At 35.9% G+C, this 5,639-nt stretch overlaps 1 non-coding gene across 1 annotated transcript; it reads left to right on the plus strand.

The window, feature by feature from the left end:
- The first annotated feature begins 1,291 nt into the window (after positions 1-1,291).
- Trnai-aau (transfer RNA isoleucine (anticodon AAU)) lies at positions 1,292-1,365 on the plus strand. The gene has a single exon. It is a non-coding gene; the product is annotated as a tRNA-Ile (tRNA).
- Positions 1,366-5,639: the final 4,274 nt, after the last annotated feature.

A 5,639-nucleotide genomic window follows, 5' to 3' on the forward strand; every position in this document is an offset into this window, starting at 1 on the left:
TGCTGAGTTAGGCTTGTCTCTTTTTCTTTCTTGACGATAAATTTACTCTTACTATTATTATTAATATTATCATTATTAAAACTGCTAGGAGTAGCAGTAGTTCATATGTCAGTTCCAGTAGTAGGTAATTATTTACTGGTCAATTTGAATCGATCAGGGCTTTAGGGCGGGATGCTAGATAGTAAATATGCTAGAGCTGAATTTGCATCAGATAACTCCTGAAAGCGTAGTCAACATGATAAAACCTTGCCTATTAGCTTCGTGATCTGTAGATTTCCCACCATGAGGCACACTAGTTTCTGGATACTGTAGGCATGTCTACTTCATTTGTTTCATAATCATCATCATGGTTGCCTGTCGTTTCGCCAAATATTACAGATTGCTTAGCGATTGCTGCTATTATATTTCTTATCACGTTATACTTTATAGACGAGTGTGTCCTAAGTAAAAATGAACTTGATGAACTTTGGTAAATTATTATTTTAACTTACCATACTGCCAATGTTCATTTCCCAAGCAATTGGTAATAAGAATGCACATTCAAAAAAATCAGTATAGAGCATAGCAACTGTTTAACCTCAACAATTTTTGCTGAAATCATATTGTCAAACTGTATATTGAAGTGTCCAAGAGGATAGTAAGATATGTTTTCTTTTATAATTTCCGAATTATGCATTTTACATTGGTTCAATAGATTTTTATAATGATAACACACACGTTGACCATGCGAAGTTCGTGGCTTCGATCGCCCCTTTGGCCATACTTATTTTATTTTCTCATACGTCTCTTTCATTTCTATTCTGCAGCACAAATTTCAATTTCCATTTGTAAAGGCACAAAATCTGTACCTAGTTATCTCGTAAAACTATATTATTCAATTCTAAAAGCTGCGTTAGTCTGCTACCCAAAACCTGATTCAGAGGACCATCTAAGATATATATGAGACCTGCAAGTGGAAGTGAGACATCCACGACTAACCAAGAGCCACCTTGGTATGTGTCTTATCTTCGTTCTCTCCAAAAGCTCGAGGAGTAATTTATGACTTTACTTAAAACAACACGCAATGTGTTAACGTTAGCACATTCGGCAATTATGAAAAGACCAATATTTGTTATAATATGGGAGTTATGCATTTTACATTATTTCCATATATTTTATACTATTAACATACACGTTGGCAATGCTTTTACGTACCCTAATTGTGTGGTTCCTTTTGCTAATCATTCATTGTGTGAAAGTATGTACTCCATCTGTATTTCTAGATTGTGTAGGAGGATTTTGATTAGCAAGTGGCCGCATAGCTCAGTTGGTTAGAGCGTCGTGCTAATAACGCGAAGGTCGTGGGTTCGATCCCCCCTGTGGCAAATAGTTTTCATTTTCGTTACTATTTTCCTCTCTATTTCTTTATTTACCTTTATTTTTTCTCCTTCTCTTTCATTTCTTATCTGGAGTAACGAAATAAAGTCTGTGCTATTATTTTTTAAAAGTTTAACAATTCAATATCAAAACTTTATGTTACCAAAATCATGATTCAATATACGTTATATTTGAGATCTAGAAGGTGAAGTGAAAGATCCACAATCAGCTGAAGCACACTTTGGTATGTGTCTTATCTTCGTTATAGCAGTGAGCACGAGGAGTAATTCATAAGTTTACCTTAAACCTAATATAGAAAGCTATCAGTTAGAACTTTAGGCAAACATGAAAATAAATAATAAACATATTTTGGGGTATTGCACAGTAATAAAGTAAAGGAGTGTTCTCGATGTCTAGATCCGAGCCAGCTTATGAAAAGGTGACTGGATTTTGTGTGCTATAAGTGTGGGGAGAAGAGCCATGTAGCTATGAATAGCAAACGGCAAAGATTTGACAGTTGTGGAAGGTTTTCTTTATGTGTCAATGAAGGATATGCGACAAATGCCACAAGGAAGCCCAAACATGTACATGTTACAGAGAGGACATTGTGGAAGTGAATCCGCAGATTGGTGATGCTAAGAGGGAGGAACAATCATTGGAGTTACAGCTTGCCGAAGATGATGAAGAAGACGTTGAGAATTAAATACAGGATAATTATAGTGAAGAAAGAGGGGAGGAAACTGTGGGAAGCAGAGTCGATAAGACCGAACAAGAAATAGAATCGGAGGAAGAACGAAACAACAGGCGTACTGTTAGTGATAGATCGGTGACGGATCCAGGAAGTGATGACAGTAGGATGGTAGTTGAAGTCGCTGTTGAAAGGCAAACGATGTTCAGAGTTTTCAGGTAAACGGAAATGGAAATAACAGTACTGATATAGACACTTTCAAAGTCATACACAGTTGGAGAAGACGGTTTAATACAGTACCTAGACTGAAAACGAATAGCATGCGTCTCAAATCCATTAAATAATTTCTAGTATTCATGGAAATGATAAAACATGTGACATAATTTAATACTTTAAACACACTAATCATTATAATGGCCTTATATATTGTATCTCTAATTGTAAACGGCATGCTAGATTTGAATAAGCGAAAGTCTGTTTTAGAAATATTTCTAAAAAATAAGAGGCCATATTTTATTATTGCAAGAAGCCTTTTGGGATGATGAGTTTACTGAATGTATCACAGAAAATGAGATTTGTAATGGTGACATATTTGATAGCAATGCCGTCATTAGGAGGGCTGGTGTTGATGTTTTAGTAGTGAGAGAGGTGAAAAATCAAGTGGCACATGAAATGTTTCATAAGGGTAGAATTTTACATTTAAAATAGATCTTGATGAAGAGTGGTTGATTTAATCAATATTTATGCTCCAAATCTTGTGCGAGTAAGGTATACCTTTTAATGAGATCAAACACATATTTGCATAACAATACTAGCGATAACACTATCTTGGTTGGTGAGTTCAATAACGCTTTATCTGGAATTGATCGACATAACAAAACCTTAACAGGGCTTTCTAAAATTAGTTATGATAGAAATACAAAACGACACACATTGTCGCATTTAACCTACTCGACACACTATTGACATTCGGTCCCAGACTATTTGGAATCAGGTCACAATTAGTACTTCGAGTTCAGTACCCACCATTGTAGTTCTAGCAGTTTTCGTCTATTTTCAGTACATTTTTTCCTCTTATTTTGGTGGGGATAGAAGAGTTATATATATGCATTTCTTGTAGGGATTTAAAGGTAATTGTTTATTCTGAAGAATATGAGTTCTAGGTGTGGTTTTCTCTTTGTATTTTGGCGACAGTGACTAGTGTGTTATAAGGCTATGGTGATGGTCCTGAAGTGAAATATGTGTTCTATTTACATGCTGCTCTGTTGACAGTCCAGCCTCTCAAACAAATGCAGGTCAACCTTTGACAAGAACTTCACCGTGATATCATCTTTGACGGTATCTTAAATTAACATATGATTGTATTGATTGTCACACAGTGGAAAGGTCAGTATTGAGAAACAAATGTAGTGAACATATAGAAAAATAAATTGTATTCTATGTCCACGTTGCTGTAAAGGACAAACTGTGCCTCAGCCAACAAAGGCGACACACTATTTGCATCCGGTTCCAGACTGTGCATCTAACTTATTTAGCATTGAACTCTATAACGCAAACCTGGGTATGGTTCCGAACTTTGACTGGATGCACAACATCATTAACACTTCGGTGCGTCAAAATGAACAAATTTGAAAAACTATTAACTTACTTTTCTGTGCAAGATTAGTTTGGAAAATGGGATTATTTGAGTCAGAGGTTATGCGAACTATGATAAATTGAATATTTATGCTGCCGAGTGGTCTAAAGCGCTGTCCGTCACTGATCACTGCCATCTCACCTCTGTCTGCGTGGGTTCGAGTCTCGGGCTCGGCAAATGTGGATACGTGAGAAAGCTTGCCGTTAGCTTCTCGTGGGTCGGTGGTTCTTTCCGGGGTTTTCCCGGTTCTTCCTCCACCATTAATACTGGCCGCCATGTATAGCCTCTCTTGTGCTGAAAAATGGCGTTAAACCCTATAACAACAACAACAATATTTATGCTGATTTTCACAAGCCATTGACCATCAAATATATGGTCTGCATATTTCAAAATATTATATTTCATTATTTTGAGGACTACATTTTGTGAGAAAACACATACAAGCCTGGACGTTGTATAATAAGATGTTTTGGCTTTTATAATTCTTTTGCTTTGTGCTTTTATAATCTAAATAAGAACGGTTGTGGTGAACACACCATTTCTTGACACTACAATACATTGGAGACATCTAGTAGCTGAAGAAGGCGTGAGCTGTCCATATATTCCATTTTATTTGGTCTTTACCCTTGATACGTTACAGTATGACAGTGGAGATCTGATTTTAATCATGCTGAGTTAGGCTTGTCTCTTTTTCTTTCTTGACGATAAATTTACTCTTACTATTATTATTAATATTATCATTATTAAAACTGCTAGGAGTAGCAGTAGTTCATATGTCAGTTCCAGTAGTAGGTAATTATTTACTGGTCAATTTGAATCGATCAGGGCTTTAGGGCGGGATGCTAGATAGTAAATATGCTAGAGCTGAATTTGCATCAGATAACTCCTGAAAGCGTAGTCAACATGATAAAACCTTGCCTATTAGCTTCGTGATCTGTAGATTTCCCACCATGAGGCACACTAGTTTCTGGATACTGTAGGCATGTCTACTTCATTTGTTTCATAATTATCATCATGGTTGCCTGTCGTTTCGCCAAATATTACAGATTGCTTAGCGATTGCTGCTGTTATATTTCTTATCACGTTATACTTTATAGACGAGTGTGTCCTAAGTAAAAATGAACTTGATGAACTTTGGTAAATTATTATTTTAACTTACCATACTGCCAATGTTCATTTCCCAATCAGTTGGTAATAAGAATGCACATTCATAGAAATCAGTATAGAGCATAGCAACTGTTTAACCTCAACAATTTTTGCTGAAATCATATTGTCAAACTGTATATTGAAGTGTCCAAGAGGATAGTAAGATATGTTTTCTTTTATAATTTCCGAATTATGCATTTTACATTGGTTCAATAGATTTTTATAATGATAACACACACGTTGACCGTGCGAAGTTCGTGGCTTCGATCGCCCCTTTGGCCATACTTATTTTATTTTCTCATACGTCTCTTTCATTTCTATTCTGCAGCACAAATTTCAATTTCCATTTGTAAAGGCACAAAATCTGTACCTAGTTATCTCGTAAAACTATATTATTCAATTCTAAAAGCTGCGTTAGTCTGCTACCCAAAACCTGATTCAGAGGACCATCTAAGATATATATGAGACCTGCAAGTGGAAGTGAGACATCCACGACTAACCAAGAGCCACCTTGGTATGTGTCTTATCTTCGTTCTCTCCAAAAGCTCGAGGAGTAATTTATGACTTTACTTAAAACAACACGCAATGTGTTAACGTTAGCACATTCGGCAATTATGAAAAGACCAATATTTGTTATAATATGGGAGTTATGCATTTTACATTATTTCCATATATTTTATACTATTAACATACACGTTGGCAATGCTTTTACGTACCCTAATTGTGTGGTTCCTTTTGCTAATCATTCATTGTGTGAAAGTATGTACTCCATCTGTATTTCTAGATTGTGTAGGAGGATTTTGATTAGCAAGT

This window comes from Sinohyriopsis cumingii, chromosome 14, assembly GCF_028554795.1.
Source record: "Sinohyriopsis cumingii isolate HCF-2022 chromosome 14, ASM2855479v2, whole genome shotgun sequence".
NCBI classification, from domain to species: domain Eukaryota; kingdom Metazoa; phylum Mollusca; class Bivalvia; order Unionida; family Unionidae; genus Sinohyriopsis; species Sinohyriopsis cumingii.